The sequence below is a fragment of the Antechinus flavipes genome, chromosome 4, assembly GCF_016432865.1.
Source record: "Antechinus flavipes isolate AdamAnt ecotype Samford, QLD, Australia chromosome 4, AdamAnt_v2, whole genome shotgun sequence".
Classification (NCBI taxonomy): Eukaryota; Metazoa; Chordata; class Mammalia; order Dasyuromorphia; family Dasyuridae; genus Antechinus; species Antechinus flavipes.
Window position 1 is genome coordinate 478,347,275 of NC_067401.1, and position 10,851 is coordinate 478,358,125.

Below are 10,851 nucleotides of genomic sequence, written 5' to 3' on the forward strand. Positions count from 1 at the left end.
TTCTCTGAATGTTCCTGACTCTAAGGACCATCCCCTCTCTATCCACTAGGCCATGGTCTCCTATCTTTAGAGTCCGGTGGCTCACACATCTCTCTCCATCCATTTTTTCTTTAAATCCTCCCAGAAACCTTGGCAGTGGGGCAGGGCTCATGTTAGTGGCTCCATTTTAATTATGAAGAAGTATTTAAGCAGGCTGAGGAGATGGGAAGGGGAAGCACAGAGGAGGAATCAATTGTCCTGACTGCTTGTCCCAGGTCTGTGGGGCCTTATATGGAGCTTTTCACAGAGCCAGAGAATCCCAGGGTCATGAGGGGACACAGAGATCATTCCACAGTTCCTGGAAATTCCTAATGACAGGACATCCCCCTTTTCTTGGCAAATTTCTAGGGAAAGACTGATGACTATTTCATGCATTCTATTCTGGAGTAGCTTGGACACAATGGGATGATTTCTTTATATAAATGTAAAAGAATCTCCTCTATACCTTCCTTCTCTCCCCCCATCCCCCAGTGACCTGGCTCTGCACTCTGGGGCTAAGCAGAGTAAATCTAATCCTTTTTGTATTTGACCTGGCCCTTCAAATACTCACACATGACTCTCATGTCTTCCCTCCATCTTTTCTGCCAGTTTTTTTAAACTTCAGGGGAAGGGTGACTCAGCACCTGCTAAGAGACTTCTAGCCAAGGCTCTTAAGGGAACTAGAGAACCAATGGGAAGGGTTTTTGATGGTTCCAGTCAAGGCTTTGTGCCCTTTCTAAAAGAGCAAGGCAAAGCTTCGGTATAGACGCCTTAGACAGTGATGAACTTGAACCAACCAACATTCCAGATGCCATTTACTTTTCAAACAAGATAACCTTTCAAAATGTACCTCAAAAAATGCTCCATAAAATAAATGGGGCATAATCACAGCATTTGACAGAATTAAAGCTGCTTTAATTTAAATATGCTTGGTGCTTGGATAGATTCCGATAGCATGTTTGAATCATCGATTGGGCTTTGCTTCAGTCAAACTGAGACCTGTTAAAGACCTTGGTTTAAAAAGGTCAAGGTCTCCCACTGCATCTAGGACAATCTCTAGTTATCCTGATCTATATGTGACCACTGGACCCAGATGGCTCTGAAGGGGAAAGTGAGGCAGGTGACTTTGCACAGACCCCCCTCACTTAAATCCAACTCACTTGCACACCATGGCATCACCTCCCGATGGCCTTCTTCAAGAAATAGCATAATGATGTTGAGGGAAAATGTAAATGCTTGAGCTGAAGAGGAAGAAGTACACTAGCGCCTACCTTCTTCCCTTGAGGAAGAGATGATAAAGAGCAACAGCTGAGCTAGGAGTTGAATCCCAAGGACATCCTCGGAGCAATGGCCAGAGAGTCACATCCAGGGGGACAACATCTGACTGAGCAGCATCAATTCTAGGAGCCTAGGGGATCCATGTGGCAGCCACAGGATGACATGACTAGAAAATATAGGCCACGTGATTTGCCCCTTCAAGTCTATGACCTATTCATGTGGATCCCTCCATTAAGCATCTCTCCCTGCATGTACCCTGATGATATCAATTCCTAATGTATTTCCTTTTGTGTGTGTTGCATGTGTTTGTCTACTTTGCCCATGGCAGGTTTAAATTTTAATAGCTTTTAGAACACTCTTTCTATCGGTGGATAGAATTTGCTTTGAGTTTCTGGACGGGGAAGGTGGAATGATTCCTATTTTTCTTAAGTTGTCAGTTCATTAAGCATTTTTGTCCCTGGATGAATATTACAAGTAAACAAATGGGTGGGGGTTTGTGGGCTATGTTTTAGGGGATATGGCCAGAAAGAATACTGTGACACATGGGGGACTCACCCTCAAAGTGAGAAGAGTCCCTGGGTGCCACACACATAGACTACTTTCTGACACCATTGTTTTCATCAGGTAACTGGGGAGACAATTTTTGAACTCACATGTAATGCTTTACAGTTATTACTATTGAATTTTGTCTTATTAGATGCAGTCCAATGTTTTTTTTTTTTTGGTTGTTATGTGTGTTTTTCTTTTTTATTAAAGCTTTTTATTTTCAAAACATATGCATAGATAATTTTCAGCATTCACCCTTGCAAAATCTTGTGTTCCAAATTTTTTCCTTCCCTTTCCTCCACCCCTCCCCTAGAAGCAAATAATCCAATATATGTTAAAGATGTGCAATTCTTCTATACATATTCCCACAATTATCACACTACATTAAAAAATCAGATCAATTTTTTTAAAATGAGAAAGAAAATAAAATACAAACAAACAACAATAAAAAGTGAAAATGCTATATTGTGATCCACACTCAATACTCACAGTCTTCTCTCTGGGTACAGATGGCAGTATTCATCACAAGACCATTGGAATTGTCAGCTCAATGTTTTAAACTGTTATTTCTTTTTGAATCCTGACTCTGTCATTTGGTGATGACATATTCATCACCTCATATTCATGATTCTGTCTAAGCCTTATAAGAGAACCCTCAAACATGTCTCTTTTCTATGAGGTACATTGGACATAGAATGTGATGTAAGCGTAAGAAAGGAGCCAATCAGGAGCCTACAATGAGCCAAAATATTGCTCATTCCCAGATGCCTTTGCTGGTGTTCATTGGCTGACTTTGCTGAGCTGTGCACCGCCCCCACATTGGCCCAAACCAGCCTTGGGGTCAACTGTTCCTGCAAAACATCCTGCTGCTGGGTCCCACCTGTTTCTGGGAAAGACTGTCTATTATTTTTCCCAACCTCTCTCTGAACCTTCCCTTTGTAGTTTTCCAGAAAAACGGCCCCTACCTCTTCTGGGTTGTGGGCTCCCTGGGGGCCTCAGAAATAATATCTGATTTTCCTAATTAAACTTTTCTGCTTTTAACTCAGCTTTGACTCCTCTGCATTTTGAGGGATGGGCTTCATCCAGTTGACAGTTTCAAGCTAAGTCAGTGAAAAAAATATCGAACTATACATAGCGATCTGCAGAACCCTAGACCTTTCTCCAGATACCATCTTCTAAATTGACATTGAAACTTAAATACCTCCTCTTTGAATCCAAACATTCAACTGATCCTGAATATTTGTACAATAATAATGGTAATATTGATAATAACTAGAATTTGTATGGTACTTTTAAGGCTTGAAGGCAGTTAACAAATATCTCTGATCCCCAAATATCCCTGAGAAGTAAAGGTTATTATTATCCCAATTTTTCTGATGAAGAGACTGACTTTGGGAGAGAAGTGATCTAGCCAGGGTCATCCAGACCTTGAATGGTGGATTTAATGATTTTCCTGACTCCAGATCTTATGCTATATCCATTGTTCTCCCTAGCAACTTGCTGCTCCCTTTTGAGGATGCCTTGTCCTCCTAATCTTCCTGACCAACAACTCCAGTGTTACCTTGGACTCCTCATTTACCTTACATATTCATATGTGGTGAACAAAGTCTTCATGTCTTCGATGCTTGGACACATCCCTGGCCCTTTTCTATGTTCTATCATCATGTCTAAATGCCAGAGGAGCTGTGAGACACAACCTCAATTCTTATCTTAAAAGATGTGTTCAGTTTGGGACATGTTGAGTGCGATATCTCTAGGATACCTGATTTGAAATATCCAGTAAGCAATTGCTGATTTAGGAGTGGAGTTCAGGTGAAAAACAGGCTGGATATAAATGGATGGTTTGTGTGCATAGAGATGAAAATTAAGTTCATGGAAGCTAAAGATGTTACAGAAACATTCAAACACAGAGAAGAACAGAAAGAGACAAAGAGACAGAAAGTCGGGGGGAGAAAGAGAGGAAGGGGGAGAGAAAAAAAGACAGAGAAAGAAACAGAGAGAGTATTTAGATAGACATGAGGAGGGCCTAGGAGGGAAGTTTGGGAGACCAGTCACAGTTAGGTCAAAAATTCAATAACCATTTGTTGAAACACCTAATGTGTACCAGGTGTGAAGGGAGAAAGAACTTATCCAATATTGAGAAGACCTTGATGTTTTTTATTGATGATATCCTGATGCTGCCATAACACATGCTCCATGATGGCTCACTAGTCTCCTAGATCAGATGCTGTTTAATCATTTGCTATTCTCTTGGATTTAGAGGCTCTTGCCTCTGGAGCTTATGGTCCTCTAAAGACCTCAGATCTTTTTCAGACTGTTGCCTCTCTCTGATTGCTTTCTTATTCCTATGGAATTTGTTTGTTTTTTGTCCCCCAACTGTTTGTTACAGTTACCTCTGCTGAATTTCCCAATTTAGCCCAAGGCTCTGGGATCTGTTGAAATCCTTTTGGATTATCATGCACCATCCATCAGTAAGTCAAAAAGCTCTTGCCTACTATGTGCCAAGCACTATTCTAAGTCTGGGGATATAAAGAAAGGCAAAAGACATTCCTTTTTTTTTTCAACTTTACAGTCAAGTAGGGGAGACAACATACAAACAATTACATACAAAAAAGGGAAGAGATAGGGATACCTTGTACAAAGGGATGGCACTAGAATTAAGGGGCAATCAGCAAAGGTTTCTTGTAAAAGGTAGCATTTTGGTTGAGACTTGAAAGAATCCAGAGAGGTCTACAGGTAAAGATGAAGAGGGAGAGCATTTCACACATGAAGGAAAACCAGAGAAAGAGCCAGGAATCAAGAGAAGGAGCATGTGATTTAAGGAACAAGGAAGTTATGTCATTGGATCACAGAGTATGTTGGAAAAGACAAGTGTAAAAAAACTGGAAAAATAGGGGAGAGGCAGATCACACAAGTTCTTAAAATCTAAAAATTAGGATCCAGGAAGTCATGGGGAGTCTTTGGAGTTTGGTGAATGGGGAGGTGAAGGGGGCCATGGTCAGACCTGTACTCAGGACTGAAAGTCATCTTAAGGCAGAGACAGCACCCAGAAGTCTATTGCAATAAGCCAGACATGAAGTGACAAGGATGGTGGTTGTGTGAGGGGAAAGAAAAGGGTGTCTATAAGAGATATTTTTAAAAAATGAAATCTAAGTGATAAATGTTGGAGGGGACGTGGGAAAACCGGGACACTAATATAATAAAGTTCAGCTTGGGATGTCTTTGGGGCATCCAGTTTGAGATGCTGAATAAGAAGTTGGAGATGGAAGTCAATAGAGAGACTAAAACTAGAGAAATAGATTTAGGTATCATCAGCATAGAAATGATCATTGAAACCATAAGAACTGATGAGATCACCAAAGGAAATAATATAGAAAGAGAAGAGAAGAAGATCCAGGACAGAGCCCAAGAGAATAATCATGTTTAGCAGGTATGACCTTGTTCCAGCCAAGGAAGCTGAGAAGAAGAAATCAGAGAAGGAAGAGGAGAACCAGGAAAAGGCTGAGGTCTAAGCTGAGAGAAAGGATAGGAAGAGGTGGAGGAGGCTTGAAAATGGATATTTAGAAGAGCTTCTATAGAGAATGAGTCAAGGAATCAATCAGACAGGAATAAAAGAAGTGCTTTACTGCAGTGCCCAGTGCAAGTTAGACAACATGGATTTACAATGTACTCAATCAGCACAGTTATATGAGTTCACTCAAGTCACAGGTGGAATTGAAGAAAGAGATGGTAGGCGTAACCAGGATTGAGATTTGGCAAGAAATAAGCAGCAATAAGCAGGGAAGAAGGCAGTTTAGAGGTGAATGACTAATTATAGGGTGGAAAATGGAAGGGAAGAAAGTTAAGTCAGAACTGGTGACAGACAGGTGGAGGGACCAGAGACTTCAAAGAAGGTGAAGAATAGATTTAGGAAGGGTGACACATTGGGAAAAATAGAATGATGAGAAAGTATTTTCCTATAACTTAATGTAGGTATTTCTAATTAAGAAGTATAATACATTTGAGTAATGGAGTCTGAATTGATGAAATCACAGGTCAGCTTGAGTATTTTAACATAGAATATAAATGACATGTAGGAATCAATAGAAAGGGAAAAAGAAACCATTTCAGGCATATTAGGAAGTCTGCTGGTTAGACACTATATCCAAGTTCTTATATAAGTTTTGTCTATATTTCTCCTCTAGTTCATTCCCAGAGAGGACATTGAAGACATTTCCATATTCTATCACTTTGATAGAAAGAATAATTCAAACCCACACCAATTGTAAAATTTGGAATCACGGTTCCACAGTCTTTTTTCCATCTCCATCTTCTCTTCTCACTCTATCTATTGGGTCTTTTAGTAGCATGTTCCTGTCTTTTCTTCCTCTATGTCCTGAAAAGTCTGCACCAGAAGCTGGGAGTAGTCTGAGATGAGACTGGTGGAGGTGGTCCAAAGAAGAAAAAAAGATTCCAATGAGACTAGATTCCGGTTTTTCTAATAAATCCTATCATCATCAATATCCTCGTCAAACATACAAAGGGAATTGATTCAAATGTATAAGAACAAGAGTCATTCTCCAACTGATAAATGGCAAAAGAGTTTAAACAGGCAATTTCAAGAAGAAAACATTTAAGCTATTAACCACATAGAAAAATTTTCTAGATCACTAGTAATTTAAAAAATCCAAAATGAGGCTCAATTTCATACCTGTTAGATTTTCAAAGGTGACAAAAATGGAAAATAAATTCTAAAGGAGTGTGGGAAACAGGCACATTTATTCACTTTTGCTAGCACTATGAATTAGTCTTGCCATTATGAAAAGCAGTTTGGAACTTTGTCCAAAAAGCCATTAAATTGTTCCCACTCTTCATCCCATTGATATCAATAATGGTCTATATCCTCAAAAAGATCAAAGTGGAAACAAACCTATATGTACAAAAATATTTATAATTCTTTTTGTACCGGCAAAGAATTAGAAACAGAGGAAGTGCTCATTAATTGGAGGATGTCTGAACAAATTATATATATAAATATGATGGAATACTATTGTGCTGTAAGAAATTATGAAAGACACAGTTTCAGGAAAAAACTGAGAAGACATATGAATTAGTTTGAAGAAACATTTTTAAATGTTTCTATGATTTATATTTTACTGTAGTAAATTTTAAAAGAATGACATCTCTTTATTCAACTCCTGAATAATATATGATTAAAAATATATAAATAATGTGAATATATGATTAAAAAACTTATCAGAGATACATGAAAGGTCAATATACTGAAAAACTTTTGGAGATGGTGTAATACACACACACATACATATATGTATATGAATTTTTGTACAGAGCCTGTAAAAATTTAATCACTTTACACATGATGGGAATGGTCCCCAGGAAATCATTACTTTGGCAAAGGAGGATTAGATGACTGCAAAACTCATTATTTTATGCAAAAATTGTAGACTGAATAAAACAATTCAACAATGATATATAGAGACATGAAAAGCTACCTCTTGTCCCAGTTCTTGTTCCCATTAAAAAAAAAAAAACTAGCAATGGATGGCTGACAGTTAACTAGGGCATTGATGACAGACATATTCCACCCTTTCTAGGTGCCTCTGGAACCTATATCCAGGAAACGCTCTTCAACTCACGGTTTTGCCCGGGCAGGACAGGGCTGAGCAGGGCAGAAGGAATCAGATATGGCCAGCCTTAGGAGCTGCTAGCCTTCTTCTTCAGCACAGACAGTCCCATTAAGCTCTCTTAGGCTGGAGATGCTGGTAACAAAGGCTGTCAGGACTGAGTCAAGAGGGAAAGAAAAGTTTGGTGCTTTATTTTTAGGGTGAATTGGATAAACCATTTCTTGGATGTAGCATGTAAGTCAACTCAACAGGACCTCAGAAGGCCATGTGTGAGCCAGAGCTGCTCTGCCAACTATTTTAGGGGAGGGGAATAATCTGTAATCCATCTGGAAAGGTTAGGTTGAAGCTAAGGTGTGAAGTATTTTACATATCAGCAGAAGATTTTAAAACTTCGATCCTGGATGTGATATGTAGCCTCTAGAATTTGAGAGATGGGATGATATGGCTCGATCTATGCCTTAGGAAAATCACTTTTGGGAGTTATATGGAGGACTGATTTGAGGATAGAAGGGAATTGAAAGAAGACCGATTGAGAGGCTATTGCCATATTCCCGGTGAAGATTGATTAGTGTGGCAGCTGAATAAGTAGAAAAAAAAAGTCAGAGGTCAAAGATATTATAGAACTATGAATGACATTTTGGGCGACTGAGGAGCTCTCCTGGCTGAGAATGAAGATTTGGCATCAGTGGCTACAGAATGTAAGCTGATTTTGACATGACCACAAAGAGCCAAGTCTCTGGTTTCTCAGTAAATTATGAGACCAGGTCTTCTTCTGAAAATGTATGAGATGGTGGAAACCTTGAGGAGAGAAGGACAGGCTTGGAATAGTCTCAGTGAGATGGGTAATCATTTAGAAAGCTATAAAAGTTATAAAAGCCAAGATCAGATTTTTTCTACCAGTCTTGTGACTTCACAAAGGGATGGGCAAAGGGAACTCAGGATAAGTATAACTCCTCTTCCCATACAGATCAGCACCCACTTTGTTATGAACAATGTCTGAGGACTGCTTGGAGCACAGGGGACTATAACACAATCAGTATATTTCATAGCTCCTTTGCTTTATGACCATTATATCATGAAACATCTTAAGATTTGGTAATATAAATCCATTTTCTTGCCAATCTATTTCATATTTACTTCTCCTGGGTCCATTTTACCTCTTTATTTTGTCCATAATCCCTTCTTGTAGATAAAGGTACTTTCAGCCAAAAAAAGATTAAATTTGTTGTGGCAGCTGGACTGCATGATTTTGTCCTGCTATGTTCAAGAATAGGGACAGAGAGGGCAGGTGGTGAGAGTCACAAAGGCTTAGACCATGAATACGTTACAGACAAAGTGGGCAAGGGATGAAAAAGAATGGAGAATTCCATTGATTGAACTTTTGCTGCTGTTGTTTATCCTCCAAGTGATTTGGGATTGAAGTGAGGGAGTTGATGCCATCATATCCAAGTGAATTGGATTTGAGTAAGAGAGAGAGTTTGCAAGGTCACCAGCCTCATTTTCTGCTTTGGAAATATCTGAGCCCATTGGTAAGATATAGATCAGGACAACTGGAGATCCCCTTCAGGGCTGAACTCTAACTACAATATGAAGATTGGGAAGAGAGCAGTAGGAAGCCAGAACAAAAGCAGTGGTGACTATTGAGTATAGAAAGACTGGAAGGAATGATGAGGATGAAAACATTCTCATCTAGTTCTTTTTAGGGCTAGAAGGAGTGAGTCATAGGGAGAGGTGGAATAAAAAGAGATTTCAGTCACACAAAGAATTTTCAGGAACCTTAATAAGGGGAGCAAGTTTGATCCCTGATGGAAGGAATCTATTATCAAAGAGCTTCAGTTCAACTCCCAGCTCAGAGCAGCTAGGTAGCATAGAGTGCTAGATCGCGATTCTGCCTACTGTGTGATCCCTGAGCCAGGCACTTAGTCTTTGTGAGTTTCAGTTTCTTCATCTGTAAAGTGGGTTTTTACAGATGACACAGGGTTAGTGTGAGGAATATGTAAGCTGGTTTATAAACCTTAAAGTACTATGTGAAGGCTAGCTATTATTACTGGTTATGTGATCTTGGGCAAGTTATTTAACTATCCTGGGCCTCCGTTTCCTTATCTGTAAAAGGATAGAACTGAACTAAATAACCTCTGAGAAATCTTTTAAGTCTAGTATTCCACATGTAACACTTGTGGGTAGGACATCTAGCTACATAAATCAATAAACATGTATTTGCACCCGCCTTTTCTTGTGCCAGGCACGAAGCTCAGTGCTGAACATACAAATACAGAGCCCTTAAGGAGCTTGTGTTCTAATGGAGAAAGGCAACACAAAAGAGGGAAACTGGAGGCCTGGGCAGGAAGAAGAAAACATCTGATTTATCTGAGCATCAGAAAAGAAAATAGAGAATCTGAGAGTTGGGGCAGGAGATGTGGAGGGGGGCAGATCTTAGAGCCTAGAATGTCAGAATAGAGAGCTAGAATGTGTGAACTGGGAGGAATCTTAGAACCTAGAATGTCAAAGCAGAGAGCTAGAATATGAAAAATGGAAGGGATCTTAGAACCCAGGAATGTGAAAGATGGGAAGGATATTAGAACTTAGGATGTCAGAACTGGAAATGATCTTAGAATCCAGAATGTGAAAGGTGGCAGGGATCTTAGAACCTAAAATGTCAGGGCTGGGAGGGATCTTAGAATATGGAATGGGAGGTGGGGAGCTAGGACATGAAAACTGAAAGGGATCCTTGAATTCAGAATGTGAGAGCTGGGAGGGAGCTTAGAATTCAGAATGAGAGGGGGGGACACCTTAGAGCCTTCAGTAATTGATTAAGGTATGATTAAGGTCCAAGTGTTTCCTGACTCCAAGCACTATACAATGCTTCTGGAAAAGGACCTTAAAGCATAGAAAAGAGAATTTAGAGTTTGACATGCAACCAATGGGTTAAAACATCCACAGACCTTGTCTCTCCAACTGAAAAATTGTCTTCTTTTATCTTGCAGTGTGTTGTGTGCATGTTTGGGAGAAGATGGGTGGAGAAGAATCGATGAGTGGAGGTAGCTAATAGGAATTACCTGAAAAACAACCTGATTTCCATTCTATTCCATAGACATTATATTAAACTCCTACCTTGTGAAAAGGCCTGGAAAATGTTTCTTCCTCTCCAGCCTCTACACCTTCTCATTCTCACACTGTGTATTTGATCCTCACCCTCTCGAACCTCCTTAGGGTTATTATTATTATTATTATCCCTAAATGACACAAATTCAGAACAGGAAAATGATTTTCTCAGAGTCAGCTAGCAAAGTATCTGGGGCAGGATTTGAACCCAAGGCTTCCTGACTCTATGTCCAACACCTCTACAGGGCCCTTGGCTGCTTCTTCTTAATTCATCTCTGGACAC